The 14,791-nt window shown below is 35.8% G+C and overlaps 1 protein-coding gene across 12 annotated transcripts in view; it reads left to right on the top strand.

The window, feature by feature from the left end:
* MAGI2 (membrane associated guanylate kinase, WW and PDZ domain containing 2) overlaps nucleotides 1-14,791 on the top strand; it is a 1,460,538-nt gene that overhangs the window by 751,677 nt on the left and 694,070 nt on the right. The window lies entirely within an intron of this gene.

The raw sequence follows: 14,791 nt of genomic DNA on the forward strand, positions 1-14,791 counted from the left end.
CCTAAGGTTTTAATGATTCCGTTGCATTGCTTCAAACTGCTGCATGTGCTCCCATCTGTCTTTTGCAAGTTTAAATCGAAGGATAGGAATTCTGTTTAGACACAGAAAATGGTTGTGTCTTTGAAAGGATCTCTCTTTAATACAAATCTTGCCAATAGTGTGTATATCACTTTTGGGCTAGTGCTATGCTCATTTAAGATTGTTGCTTCTTTTATATAGAGTATTTACTTAACATGCAGTTGTAACCTTTTTATAAATGACTGAATCATTGATTATTTGTCTAACAAATATTTACTAAAAACAGGGTGTGTAACAGGCTTTGAGCTAGATACTGGGAGTTGACAGATGAAAAGTATTTGGTTTTTGACTCCTCGGAAATCAGTTTAGTGGGGCAGATTGGTATATAAACAGTTGGTATTGGTATACAAACACTTGGTATTGGTATACAAACACTATTTGTTTATATACAAATAGTATATAAACAGTAAAATGTAGTGAGTGTTATAGTATAAATATGTAGAAGGGTCTGTAAGAATACAGAAGTGCGGTATATGACTCCTGGAAGGGAGGGATGTGGGGAGAGAAGTAAAAAGTCAAGAGAGAAGGAGGCTCAGTGGAAGTGACATCTGAACTTAAATTTGAAGAGTAAAATTTCATAGAATTCCATGACTGAGGGTAAGGTAAGGGTAATGTAGATACATGTTATTCCTCATTGTTAGTCTAACCATGCCTTGTTTTCAGTAGTTAAGCTGAAATATATGCATGAAATGGAATTGTTTGTTTGTTTTTTTTTTAATGTAAATTGCTTTAGCTTGAAAACCTAGCAGTTATGTCATTAGTTTATAGAGGTTGCTGTCTTACAGTATTTATTTTGATGGGAAGGATAGAGATCATTTTAAAAGTGGAATAAAGCCTCCTCCTTTTATTTCTTACAATATTCTCTATATTTGGGGATGACAGAGTCCATAAATATTGTAAGGTGATAGCTCAAATGTTACAGCCATTTCAGTTTTTATTCCTATAGTCATTTTGATAACATGATTAAAATCCATGCAGTTAGTTCATGTAAAAATTATGATTATTTAAATGTCCTATAATTAAGTAGGACTTTATATTGATGAGCACTTTGGCATCATATCACTCGCATCAATAGAAAAAAACTTAAACTTCCACTCCAGGCGGTGTTAGTGGTAAAGAATCTGCTTGCCAATGCAGGTTCAATCTCTGGATTGAGAAGATCTCCAAGAGAAGGGCATGGCGACCCACTCCAGTATTCTTGCCTAAAGAATATCATGGACAGAGGAGACTGGCAGGCTACAGTACTTGGAGTCGCAAAGAGTTGGACATGACTGAAGCGACTTAGTACACATGCGCATGCAATCATGGTCTAGGTGCTAAGAAAGATACTGATTACCTTAGGTATGTATATATGGTATTAATATATGCATATATTAATGCATATATATATACACACACATATATACATATATGAAATAGCATCTTAAATGAGCATAGCCTTAACTAACCTAACCTAATCCTGATGCTCATATCCCTCTCTTCATGGAATTTATAAACTACATGATCATTATTAAGTATAGACATCTGAAGAAATTGCCAGAAGGGAAAGGCAATAAAAAGTAGATGCTACATGAATTGGGCAGCCATGTAATTTGCTATCCAAAACCATGGTGTTTTAGAAAAGGAGGGGACTGTATTAATAATTATACACAAAAGATATTAACCAAGGCCATCTTGGGCATACCTCATCATTTTAAAAATGAGTATAGTCTCCCTATAAATGCATGACACAAATAAGTAAAACTCTGGGGGAAAAAAAGAGAGAGATCACTATGAGTACAGACTGGGCAAAATGTTGATTAGTTAAACAATAAGGAAGCCTTTTCATGCATGAGTGGTATCATAAGCAAAAACATGGTCTGTGCTGTCTCCTCTATTAGTTGGGTTCCAGTTTTCCAATACCTGTACTTGAATATGTTGCCTCGTTCTGTCCCTTTTTTGGAAGATCCACATCTTTCCCAGGTGTGCTAGTGGGCAAGACAGTGGCTCTGTCTTTGATGTTTGTGACATGCTGTAGTAGATCAGCCCTTCCTTCTAACATACCCCTAGTTCCCAAACTCTGTTTCAGAGTCCTAGTTCATCTGTTTGACTGTGAGGGACAACAGACAGCATTAATTTTAAGCAACTCATAACATCTCTAGATACCATACTTCTCATTTGTAAAATCATAGGATTGAAGAAGATGGTGTCATAAATGCCAACATGTTCTCATTTTCTAAGAGAAGGATCCCCAGTAAATCCATAATAATTGCAATGGACATATTTCCTATCTCAAAACAGAAAAAAAGACAGATGTAGTTGCAAGTGGTAAGCATCAAATGCGAGTTATTTCATACAGTGTCTTAGACATAGTAAATGGTTGATGAAACAAGCCAAAAGGGTGGTGAAACAGCATATCTGAGGTTATTGATATTTCTCCCAACAATCTTGATTCCAGCTTGTGCTTCATCCAGCCCAGCACTGGAAAACTGGACAACTACATGTAAAACAATGAAATTAGAACATTCTCTAACACCATGCACAAAAACAAACTCAAAATGGAATGAAGAGCTAAATGTAAGACTGAACACTAAAATTCTTAGAGGAAAATAGGCAGAACACTCTCTGACTTAAATTGCACAAGATCTTTTTTGACCCACTTATTATAATGAAAATAAAAATGAAAATAAGCAAGTGGGACCTAATTATACCAACATTTTTACACAGCAAAGGAAACCATAAACAAAATGAAAAGACAACCCACAGAATGGGAGAAAATACTTGCAAATGAAGTGACCCACAAGTAATTAATCTCCAAAATATACAAACAGCTCAAGCACTTCTATGTCAAAACACAAATAACCCAATCAAAAATTGGCAGAAGATCTTAGACATTTCTCCAAAGATTTGCAGATGGCCAATAAACACATGAAAAGATGTGCAACATCACTGATCAATAAAGAAATGCAAATCAAAACTGCAGTGAGGTATCACTTCATACTCCTCAGAATGGCCATCATTAAAAAATCTATAAACAATAAATGCTGGAGAGGATGTGGAGAAAAGGGAATCCTCCTACACAGTTGGAGTGATTGTAAACTGGAACAGCCACTGTGGAGAACAGTATTGAGATTTCTTAACAAAATAAAAATAAAGCTACCATATGATCCTGCAATCCCACTCCTGGGCACATATCCAGAGAAAACTGTAGTCAGATAAGATATAGGCACCATAATGTTCATTGCAGCATTATTTACAACAGCTAAGACATGGAAGCAACCTAAATTTCCATCAGCAGAGGAAGAGGTGGTATGTGTATACAATGAAATATTACTCAGCCATAAAAAGAATGGTAAAATGCCATTTGCAACAACATAGATGGATCCAGAGATTATAATACTAAGAGTAAGCCAGACAGAGAAATACAAATAATCATATCACTTATATGTAGAATCTAAAAAACAAACAAACAAACAGTAAACTTATTTATAAAATAGAAACAGACTCACAGACTTCAATAATAAACTCATGGTTACCAAAGGGAAAAGGTACAGGGGATGGATAAATTAGGAGTTTGGGATTAACATACACATTACTATATATAAAACAGATAATCAACAAGCATATGCTGTCTAGCACAGGTAAGTCTACTCAATATTCTGTAGTAGCCTATATGGGGGAGGAATCTGAAAAATAATGGATACATGTGTATAACTGATTCATTTTGCTGTACACCTGAAATCAACAGAACATTGTGCTCCACTATAAAATGAAAATTAACTTAAAGATGAAACATGGCATACACTCATGTGTGAAGAGACATAATACAGCCAAATCAGCTGATAAATGATAGCACACAGAGATAACAAAATGATACAACTTTAGTAGTTATTACTATACCACATTTATGGTTTATTTATGGCTTTGAGTGCCAAAGAATTGATGGTTTTGAACTGTGGTGTTGGAGAAAACTCTTGAGAGAGTCCCTTGGACTGCAAAGAGATCAAACTAGTCGATCCCAAAAGAAATCAGTCCTGAATGTACATCGGAAAGACTGATGCTGAAGCTGAAACTCCAATACTTTGGCCACCTTGATGCGAAGAACTGACTCATTGGAAAAGACCCTGATGCTGGGAAAGATTGAGGGAAGGACGAGAAGGGGACGACAGAGGATGAGATGATTGCATGGCATCACTGACTGGATGGACATGAGTTTGAGCAAGCTCCAGGAGTTGGTGATGGACAGGGAAGCCTAGCGTGCTGCAGTTCATGGGGTCACAAAGAGTCAGACACGACTGAGCAATTGAACTGATCATCAAAGCAGGCTTTTAATAATGGGGAGGGACAGGGAAGGACAAAATGTCTCCCTGGAGTTAACCTTGTATTTTTCTATTGATATGCTACTTTTAAAGAAAGGATGAAAATGTGAGAGGAGAATGAAGAAGTGAAAGAGTAATGGGAAGCTAAAGAAAACATTGAGAAAATTCTCTAAACTGAATTTTGTAACCTCTAATCTGAGGAAATTATATTAAAGCATCTAAAATAAAAGTCCATTACTCCTTTTGGTCTTCTACTTTGAGTACTACATGGAGTATATAATTTTGAAGCAAGAAACTATTTTCTTTAGTAAGAAATCCCTAAATATGTTTGCCAACTATGAAATACATATTTATTATTAGGATGGTTGTTATTATCCTAAAAAGACTAACACAGCGTTAAAACACATTGACTCTAGTATTTGTGTAATACTCATGGTTTTCACAATTTCATATTTCTCTAAGGATACTAGGAATGATTAAGGATAATACATATCCACCTTGTGAAAAAACAAAAACACCTGTTTTTTAAAAATGTATCAGTAAATACTTTCTATGTGCTAAATTGTGACACTAGATTGGGATGAAACAATCTCTGTGGTTTTTCTTTTAAATCTTGCTTTTTAAGCATTTAGAAATAATGAATACAGATACATACTTTAAAAATAAAAGATGGTCTTAGAGAATAATTGATTTTGTAAGTTGGCTTTTCCAATACAAAAGTTTTTCAAATAAAAAGAATAATTCCTGATAATACAGAATAACAAGCACTCAAAAATATGAGGTGTTATTATTGTTCAGTTGCTAAGCCATGTTTGTCTTTGCAGCCCCATGACTGCCGCATGCCAGGCTTAGGAAAGGCCTGAATCACCAATAAAAAGTAGTATGAAAATCTAGACATTCTTATTTGTTCAAGTCTTGAGCATTAGGACTTTTTTCCCCCTCTTATTCTCCTTTTGTATCATTCTGCCATAGCAGAAGCAGCATATTATGAATTCATTTAGCTTTATGTTTGTTTAAATGTGTTTCTATAATGGCATTATAACTTTTGGACCATACAATCATTTCAAAGAGAAATTACCTCATTTTTTATAATGGGATTTTGTGATAATATTACTTTTCTTTTCTAATTTTTTATTCAATTGCATATACTTATTACTGAATATGTGGCCTTGATATTGACATTGACCTTGTCCATAGCTTGCAGGTCACTAGTGACTTAGAATTAGTGAAAACAATATCCTTAGAACTTCTAACTGGTGTTCTGAAATACACCATATTCTTGATTCATAAGGAACAAATGTGATTTTTAATATTGTTTATAGTTTTAAGAAGGAACTAGGCCAATTTGTATATAATATTAGTTGATTTTTTGGATTATCCTATAATTCTGTCCACAGGTACACCATTGACATATTCTGCATCTCTAATTAAACTTCCTTTCCTTTTGGAAAACAAGAATGAAGGTGGTTGTAAACACAGAGTTATTTATAATATATTGAGGTCATGATTTATTGCACGTCATGTATATCTAATGCCTTACAATTTATAAATGGATTTCACATATATTACCTCATCTCGGACAAGGCAATGTAGGAATTCTTAGATAAGATTCAGATTCAATTTCATGTATTTTTGTTGTTATTGTTCACTTGCCAAGTTGTGTTTGACTCTCCACAACCCCATGAACGGCAGCATGCCAGGCTTCCCTGGCGTTCACCATCTCCCAGAGTTTGCCTAAGTTCATGTCCACTGAACATATTAACATCATGTATATACACATATGCCTATACACATATGCATGGGTACGTGTGTGTGTGTGTTTGTGTATATAACATTGAAGCAAAGCTTACTCTTTCTTGTTGATGCTTTTAAATTCTACATCTTGATGGAATAAGCAAGTATTACAGTTTAGGCCCATAACTTCTCTTCTCTTTCTCCTTAATTTATTTTTCCTCCCTTCTGCCTGCCTGCAGTAGCTTGAACTTTCTATCAGTCATTCACTTTCTTACTTTCTTATTCCTTTTTCACTGACTAGAAAATTACATTTTGTCAAGAAAACCCCCAGAGCTCTAACTTTTGCATGGGCATGAAAATACCACTAGCTCTTTACATGGTCTGGAAATTGAATCAATTTGATAAATTTTGCTTGAGGAAACTGACTACAAAAATAATGGATGTGTCTTTGCTTCATTTGGGTAATCTCCAGCAAGACAGAATTTAACTACTAAGATGTTTGTATTTACAAACAGCCATCTAATCTTTGATACATTTTGACCCAGATTTGTGTACTGCCGAAAATAAACACAAGAGATAAAGATAAGGATCTGTCAGTGTAATCTAATGTAAAAGAGCAAGCATTGTCCATTTATTTTTCCCATCATTCAAATTTTTAACATGATTGCTTTCTTTTCTTAGGAGCTATTTGTATTTCAGGGACATGCTAAATTATTTACTTTTTCCTTCCAAGTCTTTTCATATATATATATATATATATATATATATATATATATATATACATATATATTTGAAATATAGTTCAGAATAGGCCATTTCAGTTCCTTCAGTCTTAAATTTATAGTGATTATACTGTTGTTCAGTCACTAAGTCATGTCCAACTCTTTGTGACCCCCAAGGACTTCAGCATGCCAGGCTTCCCCATCCTTCCCTGTCTCCCAGAATTTGCTCAAATTCATGTCCTTTGAGTCATCCATGAACATGAGCCATCCAACCATCTCATCCTCTGTCACCAGCTTCTCCTTTTGCCCTCAATCTTTCCCAGCTTCAGGATATTTTCTAGTAAAAAGATTCTTTTCAGATCTTTGTATTAGGTAGCCAAAGTATTGGAGATTCGGCTTCAGCATGAGTCCTTCCAATAAATATTCAGGGTTGATTTCCTTTAGAATTGACTGGCTTGATATCCTTGCAATTCAAGGGACTCTCAAGAGTCTGCTCCAGTACCACAATTCAAAAGCATCAATTATTTGACACTCAGCCTTCTTTATGGTCCAACTGTCACATCCATACACAACTACTGGAAAAAATACAGCTTTGACTATACAGACCTTTGTTGGCAAAGTGATGTCTCTGCTTTTTAAATATGCTGTTTAGGTAGTCATAGCTTTCCTTCCAAGGAGCAAGCATCTGTAATTTCATGGCTGTAGTCACCATCCGCAGTGATTTTGGAGCCCAAGAAAATAAAATCTGTCACCGCTTCCATGTTTTCCCCTTCTATTTGCCATGAAGTGTTGGTACCGGATGCCATTATCTTAGCTTTTTGAATGTTGAGTTTTAAGCCAGCTTTTCACTCTCCTCTTTCACCCTCATCAAGAGGCTCTTTAGTTCACTTTCTGCCATTAGGTTGGTATCATCTGCATATCTGAGACTTTTGATATTTCTTCCAGCAATCTTGACTTTAGTTTGTGATTTATCCAGTCCAGCGTTTTGCATGATGTACTCTGCATATAGGCTAATTAAACAGTGACACTATACAGCCTTCTCATACTCCTTTCCCAATTTTGAAGCAGTTTTAACTGTTGCTGATAACTATACTAGACAAACTCTAATAAGTGTTTATGATCTTTTTTAAAAAAATGTGTTCCCTTGGCTTTTAGCATCAAATGGTTCAGCATAATCTCTTTCATGATTTTGTCGATTTCTAGTTCTATTTGTATATTTAATAACTTAGTTAAGGAAATGTGTTTATGTTTTCAGGATGTTGAATATAAAATTCTGAGTACAATCTAACCCAGTGGTAAACTGTCATTGATGAGGTGGTAGATAGAAGGAATCCTAGCTGTTTCAAGTACAGAAAGATCTGAACTTCCATTTTATCCAGTTTCTTAACTTCCCTAGCATGTTTTCTCATCTAGAAAATGAGAGGAGTGCTTCCCAGAGTTATTGCAATGATCTGATTATATACATAGATCAAAAGGCTTTCCAAAGTGTATTCATAAAAGGCAATTGCTACTGCAAGACTCGTAAGTTTTTATATGTGTGAAGCAAACAAAAATAAAGTCCTCGAAATTTGGTATCATAGAAAGAAGGAATTCATTTTACCAGCTCGAACTTAATTTCATTTTTTTTTTTTTACAGGAATTAAGTTTGCTTCTTTTTGTGTGATGTCTGGTTTTTCTCAGTACACACTCATTCCCAGTTCACCAAGTCACTGTGCAGGCTGAGGTGCTGTGCTATGGACCACCACAATTAATATCATGAGCCTGGAGCCAGGCTGCAGGATAGAAGTCATTCTTCTATTGCTTTCTAGGTGTGTGACCTCAGACAACTTATTCAACTCTGTGCCACAGTTGCTTCATTTGTGTGCTAGAATAATAATAAAGCCTCCCTTTTAAGTTTGTTATATAGATAAAGAGTTAGTATGTGCAGAGTACTTAAAGCCTGACACATAACAAGTGCTATGTGTTTCTAGTATTATAATTAGTACAGAAAAGCAAAGATAAACACACCTCAGCCTTCTTATTACTATTATTTCTAACCTCTTTTCATCATCCTAGAGTCATAAATTGCAAAGGTGAAGCAAGAGGATTTATGATTCACATTGATTTTTTTAAAAAATGATGAGAAAGACAAAGTATTAAAAGTATAAAATACATGTATTTACTATGATTTTAGCTATCAAATTCATGTTATTTTTGCATATTAATTTGGGGAAATCTGGGGTATAACACTTAGCACCTCACAGGTAATAAACATGCTATAAATATTTGCTTTTGCTATTGATTATTTGAAATCCCTTCCATCTGTTCTCTTCTGATTTAGGATTAATCTACTTGATACCAAACTGATCTATTAACTAAACATTCTGCTGTACAACCATGTATAATAAAACTGCTTTATTGTTTGAATGAATTTTTTCATTTATTTCCAGTTGAATTGGTACTACACTAAAAAAGCCAGTCTCCTTATTAACTTTTAAGTTATGAATTTTCATTGATATATGAAAGGTACACAGTAGAGCAAACAACATTGACTGCCCAATATTGGCAGTGTTTTACATGATGGTTATTGGCTATTTTAATTTAAATCAGGTCATTTCCTAGGGTCTGCCATGCACTGTATTTGCACTTCATTTAGAGTACTCTTATGAATAGTGTTAACCACCTCATATCCAATAGGGGCTAAACACAGCTTTTGAAGTAGTGGTAAGGATTTACAATTCTGGTGGGAAATGAAAATAGGAATTTTAAAATGACCGTGATGGTTAATTTTTTGTGGCAACTTGACTGAGCCATGGGGTGCCCAGATATTGAGTCAAACATTATTCTGGGTGTGTCTGTGAGAGTGTTTGTATATAAGTTTAACATTTGAATTGGTAAACTGAGTAAAGCAGATTGTCTTCCGTAAGGTAGGTGACCCTCCTCCAATCAGTTGAAGATATGAAAAGAATAAAAGTTGTTAACTCTTTGTTGAGTGAGAGGGAACTCCATCCCGCTTGATTGTCTTAATTTCTTAGTAAGAAATTCTGAACCATGAAATTCTTTGGAATGCAGTCTTAAACTTAGCTGAAAAACAGTTTGAATTTAGTCACTCAGCACTTAAAAACAATTAGAATTATGAATCATTTTTTGGAATCTTTTCATAAGTAGAGAAGCTGCTTTTTATGCATAGCTTCAATTTAGCTGCCCAATTAATGTCATCACATAGAAATATAGAGGTAAAGCATAATATCTTAATTTTTACATTTCCTGGAGGTACTTCTAAATATGTACTTCATGACTTGGTTTTAAATAATCACAGACTTGGCGAAGAAAAGAAGATGACTCTTTCTATATACTGGCTCTAAACAGGGCATTTAAATCTGAAAACAAGCATCAGATGGTTTTAGCTCTGGGAATACCAGACCACCTGACCTGCCTCTTGAGAAATCTGTATGCAGGTCAGGAAGCAACAGTTAGTTCCACATAGGAAAAGGAGTACGTCAAGGCTGTATATTGTCACCCTGCTTATTTAACTTCTATGCAGAGGACATCATGAAAAACGCTGGACTGGAAGAAGCACAAGCTGGAATCAAGAAATGGAGAAATATCAATAACCTCAGATATGCAGATGACACCACCCTTATGGCAGAAAGTGAAGAGGAACTAAAAAGCCTCTTGATGAAAGTGAAAGTGGAGAGTGAAAAAGTTGGCTTCAAGCTCAACATTCAGAAAACGAAGATCATGGCATCCGGTCCCATCACTTCATGGGAAATAGATGGAGAAACAGTGGAAACTGTCAGACTTTATTTTTCTGGGCTCCAAAATCACTGCAGATGGTGACTGCAGCCATGAAATTAAAAGACGCTTACTCCTTGGAAGGAAACTTATGACCAACCTAGATAGCATATTGAAAAGCAGAGACATTATTTTGCCAACAAAGGTCCATCTAGTCAAGGCTCTGGTTTTTCCAGTGGTCATGTATGGATGTGAGAGTTGGACTGTGAAGAAGGCTGAGCGCCGAAGAATCGATGCTTTTGAACTGTGGTGTTGGAGAAGACTCTTGAGAGTCCCTTGGACTGCAAGGAGATCCAACCATTCCATTCTGAAGGAGATCAGCCCTGGGATTTCTTTGGAAGGACTGATGCTAAAGCTGAAACTCCAATACTTTGGCCACCTCATGGGAAGAGTTGACTCATTGGAAAAGACTCTGATGCTGGGAGGGATTGGGGGCAGGAGGAGAAGGGGACGACAAAGGATGAGATGGCTGGATGGCATCACTGACTTGATGGACGTGAGTCTGGGTGAACTCCGGGAGTTGGTGATGGACAGGGAGGCCTGGCGTGCTGCGATTCATGGGGTGGCAAAGAGTCGGACATGACTGAGCAATTGAACTGAACTGAACTGACACTTCCGGTGGAATTTTTTATTCAGTGCCAAATGATTATAGTTAACTTTCATTTCCTTGTGGATGTATTATCAAGTTTAAGGATACTTCTGTGTCATGTACCCACTGACTGGCTCCAAAACAGACAAAACTCAAATCAGCCAGTTTTGCTGCAGATAACAGTTTTGGTTAAATGAGAGGTTTAAACTGCTTTTTGAAAGTGAAATCTGGGGTACATCCATGGATTTCAGTCATATGTGCTATCTCTGCATTCCCCTGCCATAGACAATTTGAGTTGATTGCAATTGTTTTACACACTTTACATTGAAAACTTTTTCCTTGTTGCCCTGAGACACTAACTGCTTGGGGAGGAAAAAAAGTATAACAAAGTTATTGATTGTTTTTAGAGAAAGAAAAGCATAATTAAATATTGTTGTGCAAGCCTGTAGAAGAAGCAAAGCATATACAGGAAATGTGCTGTGCAGTTTGTCTGAAAATGGAAATTTGAGGGTCAATATGATAAGGAAATTTAGAAGTTATTATAACAAAGTAAATTGATCTAATGCATTAGGATAATATTGGTGATTAGACTTGATAATCTTCCACTAAAAAAGCTCTGTAATTTAGATTTTCCCTGTAGTGTTTTGAATGGCATCAGGATCAATTGATCAACATTAAAATTTATTAGAAAGTGATGATGTCATGGAGTTCAAAATAAAGTCCATTCAGCTTGGCTTTCTCTCCATCCATTCTGTGCCATTTGAAATCAGTTCAGTTCAGTTGCTCAGTCATGTCCGACTCTTTGCAACCCCATGGACTGCAGCATACCAGGCTTCCCTGTCCATCACCAACTCCTGCAGCTTGCTCAAATTCATGTCCATCAATTGGTGATGCCATCCAACCATCTCATCATCTCTTGTCTGTCCCCTTCTCCTCCTGCCTTCAATATTGCCCAACATCAGGGTCTTTTCTAATGAGTCAGAAATGAGTCTTCTCATCAGGTGGCCAAATTATTCGAGTTTCAGCCTCAGCATCAGTCCTTCCAATGAATATTCAGGATTGATTTCCTATAGGATTGACTGGTTGGATCTCTTTGCGGTCCAAGGGACTCTCAAGAGTCTTCTCTAACACCACAGTTCAAAAGCATAAATTCTTTGGCATTCAGCTTTCTTTATAGGGCAACTCTCACATCCATACATGACTACTGGAAAAACCATAGCTTTGACTAAACAGGCCTTTGTCAGCAAAGTAATATCTCTGATGTTTGAAGTAGTTTAATAAATATTTGGAACCCCCACTAATCAGCAAGCACTTGTAGTCTTCAATGATAGGTGGGAATGTTCACAGACTTACTACTATTTGCGAAGTCTTTTACTGAAAGGTTAGACAACCTCAAAACACAATTTGTTGTTGTTGTTTTGAAACTTGTCTTGAAGACCCAACTTTGTCTCTAAAATGTGCTGTGGGTTAAAATATGATCCCCATGGTCTGTAAGAGTTTCTCCCATGTGTAGGGGATGTTTCTCATTACCCTGAAAATTCATAAAGAATACCAGTCCAGAGGTGTTAGGAAACTGATACTAGTGGTATATGGCTATATTAGTGGAATATCACTATTATCAGTGAAGAGGCTGAAGACCTCACTCCTAGCATCACACTCTTATTAGATTTGTGACCCTAGGCAAGGCATTTCACTATTTTGATTCTTCAACACACTCTGTTCAATCAACTAGCTTTTAGTTTTCATTTGAAAACTAATCTCAGATACGTCCTAAAATCACCATAATAGAGTTGGTTTACCCTGTTTTGTTTTCTCCATCCACCTGAGCTTGCCATCACCTTCTACTGTAACTGCCTGGTGAATTGCCAGTCTTTCTTGTGAAACTGTAAGCCTGAAGAGGATATGAAAGCATCCTTCTGGTTCATAATTCGGTTCCCATTATTTAGAGCAGTGCCTGACATCTAATAGATGCTCAGTTAATCTTGGTTGAAGTAGTAGATCACTGAATGAATATATGAATTAGTAAAATAAAGTATAATGGTTTCCATATATTCTCTTGATATTTAACCCCAGAGACTGGGATTCATTTTATTCCCCTCTCCTATTAGTTTGTTGATATGATTGTTCTAAGACTGTTTAAATTCTCAAAGCAGATTTTACATTTGTTTTCAAGAGTTTATACTCTCCATAAAGCCAAACAGTATAGTTTTCAAGTAATCCTTAAAACTCCAAACCCACCTAATTTGGATGTCCATAAAGGTATGAAAGAACTAAACGGCTCTGACTACTTCAGGCTCCCTTCCCAACCAGACTATCAGTGTACAGTGTACACTGAAGCAAAGTGTATTGTATATTAATAGTGTTTGGATTGTTTCTCCATCCTCTGCTTCACCTACCTACTTTCCTGCTTTGCTGCCTGTGACTCTTTTTCCCATTTCTAGATGTTGCCATTGGCTATTGCAGAGTAAATATCCCATGTAAGTGTAAAGCCAAATGGCTATTTTTGACACACTCCAAGCAGTGCTTTTACATTATATTTGAATTTTACAAGCTTTAATACAGGCTTTTGAAAATGAATATGATACTATCTATCAAGAGTCTTAAAACTGTTTATAATCAGTAATTTCACTTTGGAATTTAAGAAAATAATCATAAATATGGACAAAAATTTGACCTGGTTTATTGCAGTACTGTAAAAGCTGAAACATTTTAATCTACACTGAAATGCACACTAATAGGAAAATGGTTAAATGAAGTAGAATATATTAGTAGTGTACAGTGATCAAAATTATGCTTATGAAAAGGTTTAATATTTCAGAGAAATTTGCATATAGTTTGTATCAAAATAACTAATTCCTAGAAAAATATGAAAGAGTGAAGCATGGCGAGATCATATTTCTCTTAAAATTTTTCATTGAGGTATAATAACAATTTAAAGGGTAATTAACTATGAAGTCTAGGAAAATTAAATGAAATGTATGGTTCATTCATGTTTATATAACTTTTGGAAACATTGAGGATTTTTCTTTGTGTGTTTATTACTCATTGATTCTATTGGTAATAGAGTTAACACTTTCCTTCCATTGAATCAATTAACTCAAACCACTCAATCAGTTTAGTAAGTAGTATTCCATAAACATGGTAATTGTTATAAGGTCTCTTAGCTACTTATTTAACAGTGAAACCTCAATGAAATAAAAGTGTCAATTTTTGTTAGGAAATGGTTTATTATCATCTCAGTTATAACTGACAACCACAGTTCCAACTTCAGCAAAAGGCTTGGGAACATATATGTATCATCTCTGCTACAAATGAAATACCTGTCTTATCAATATAGTTTAAAGACATCTCCACAAAGGTGATCCCAAAAGCCACAAAGGAAGGTAGTTAACGTTGACAGAAAAAACAGGAAGAAGAAGAGTTGAGGAACAGGATCTACTCCACTCAGTATCACTCACTTTAGTCATTCAGTCGTGTCCGACTCTTTGCAACCCCTGGCAGCACGGCAGGCCTCCCTCTTCATCACCAACTCCCAGAGTCCACCCAAACTCACCGTTTAGTCAGTGATGCCATCCAACCATCTCATCCACTCAGTA

The sequence above is a fragment of the Bos indicus genome, chromosome 4, assembly GCF_029378745.1.
Source record: "Bos indicus isolate NIAB-ARS_2022 breed Sahiwal x Tharparkar chromosome 4, NIAB-ARS_B.indTharparkar_mat_pri_1.0, whole genome shotgun sequence".
NCBI lineage: Eukaryota > Metazoa > Chordata > Mammalia > Artiodactyla > Bovidae > Bos > Bos indicus.